Source organism: Nematolebias whitei, chromosome 6 (genome assembly GCF_014905685.2).
Source record: "Nematolebias whitei isolate Nwh7 chromosome 6, NemWhi1, whole genome shotgun sequence".
NCBI classification, from domain to species: domain Eukaryota; kingdom Metazoa; phylum Chordata; class Actinopteri; order Cyprinodontiformes; family Rivulidae; genus Nematolebias; species Nematolebias whitei.
This window is the reverse complement of record NC_056503.1, coordinates 8889220-8891854: the sequence shown is the minus strand read 5'-3', so window position 1 is coordinate 8891854 and position 2635 is coordinate 8889220.

Sequence of the window (2635 nt, the reverse complement as noted above, 5' to 3'; positions counted from 1 at the left end):
GACAGTGCTATTATTGTAAAGGTTCTGTTTAGCTGTTTTAAATAATCTGTTATTTTGGATATATTTGCATTTAAACTTCTACTATTAAAGTGAATAATAGAGAGACCTCCATTTGTTATATTGATGTCATTAAATTGTTCTTCATTGTAATATTCACAGTCTTTTATTGCAGGGAAAAAATTTGTATCAATCACATCATCAACATTGTATATTTTAAATTCTAAGTCTTCGTATGTTGCCATGTTTTAATGTATTTGTTTGTTTTATATTTTGTTAATTTCTTGTTTGTGAAGTTTTGTCAATGATTTATCATCTGTCATCTCCTGAGCTCATTTTAGTTTTTCCAGATCTTTCAGGTCTTTTATTATTTTAGTCTGAGATCCTTCCTCTAGTTTGATCCAAATGTTTCCATTTCTTGTCCAAGTTGATGCTATTTTTTTATGTTTTTTTCAACAACCTTGCTTCACGTGCAATATTTCCTTTTTTTTTTGTTAGATGTTCGTTTATGTAAACATTTGTTCCCTTCAGTTTTTTTGCTTGCATTATTACCCTATTTCTTGATTTCCTGCTAATGAACTTTATGACTATGGATGGTTTGGCTTTATCTGATTTGTCACATCAAGCAGCTATACCTAACGTTGAAAAAAGCCTGACGTTTTTTTACAAACCCAGTTTGATCAAGCGAGACAATAGTGGGGATCACCCACTCCAGTCGTTTTGTCATACCTTTGCAAGAATTTTAACATCAGTATTTAAAAGCGAGATGGGTCTACCGTATTTTCCGTCCTATAAGTCACACTGGAGTATAAGTCGTATCTGTCCAAAATGTCTAATAATTTGAAAAAATCCATAAATAAGTCGCTTCGCCATATAAGTTGCACCTATTATGAATCACCGCTGACGCGTCATGTTTGTAATTTGTCACATGCTGACAACCCAGAAATGTGAGCTGGTGTAAAAATCGACTGGCTGCCAAATGGCGGCCGCAGGAGCGTGCACGGGAGGACTTTAATAAGAACAAGATTAACACAAAAAACAATTATTTGTTTGCTTGAAATTATAGTAAAGGTGTGTCTCTGTTTAACTTTTACTTAATAAATGCAGTTTTGACAGTCAAAGCAGCTGCATTTCAAAAGTATTTGGTGCCTCGGTGCTCTGGGAGCGCGCAGAGAGAGAAAATCAGGAATGAGCAACGTTGTACATTTCTTTGAAATTTAACAAGATAAGCACCTAAAACAATTGTTTGCTCAACATTATAGCAAAGGTGTGTTTCAGTTGAACTTTTACTTAATAAATGCACTTTGATGGTCAAATCAGCTGTATATAGCCAAGACACACCTTACAGTAAAGGTGCGTCTTGGCTTCCGGTGCTTGGGAGAGGTCGCTTTTAAATCCGCTCTGATCTACTCTGAGAGAATTTAACAACTTAAATAACCACTTTATACGATTTGCATTTACTAGAAACTGTTTTTTTGCTGCTCTTTAATAGTTTGTTAGTGTCGTATGCTGGCCATTTGTTGGTTTTACACTTTATTTTAGGTGTTTTCTTTGAGCTCCACGACTGACGGTGCTGTGCAAACTGCTAACTCACACAAAGACGGTGCTGTGCTAACTCACACAAGGCCTAAGATCATGAATCAGGCGAGTCACCCTTGTTTTAAACGTTTTGTTTTAAACTGTGCTTTTGTTTCAAACAGTGTTTTTGTTTCTTGACTTTGTTGTAGTGCTTCCCTGCTGGTTCTTGTTTTGTGCTTTATTCTTTTTAGTTGTTTTGAGTTACGTGAATCGCTGCTGCGAGGTTTCTACACTGGTATGCTATGCTAAGCTAATCAGACGTTCGGACTGACTCGGATTGAACTCACACTAAGCTGAGATCAGGCGAGTGGTTTTAAACTGTGTTTCATTTATTTATTTATTTTTCCTTTATTGATTTTTGTTGTATTCTATTTGTTTTGAGTTGCATGAATTCGCTGTTGCAAGGTCCTACAGTCATGTGCTAAGCTAATCAGACATTTGGACCGACTCGGACAGAACACGCATTACGCTGAGATCAGGCAAGTGGTTTAAAACTGTGTTTTATTTATTCATTTTTTCTGGCCCTGTTGATTTTTGTTGTGTTCTATTTGTTTTTGAGAGCGGAGGGTTCCAGTTTCGTGCGGAGCAAGTCTTGTGGTGCTTCATCGTGGTGGGCGAGCTGCTAACTTCCAACGCACACAAAAGTTGAGACCATATCACCGCTGAGAGACTGCCTGCATCAGATCCACATCGCTTGATCACCCTAACCTTAAACTTATTCCACTGTGGTCTTTATTTTTCAGGACTCTGGTTTATATCAGTGTATTGAGATCTGATGGCTCTTACTACCCTTTGCTCAATATGGCTTCCAGCTTCATTACATGTGTCAAATGTTTAGCTATAACGCTGCTTCGTTTGAAAAAAATGGTACATGTATCAAATGTTCTGATATGTCAGTTCTATTGGAGAGGCTGTCTGATCTGGAGACTCGACTCTGTGCTTTTGAAAAACCATTAACTAGCCAGGCGCTCGTAGGCTCCGCTGAGCCACCAATGCTAGCTCACGTTAGCAGTCGGAAACCACAGGCCAGCTGGGTGACGGCCCAAGGTAAACTCAATGC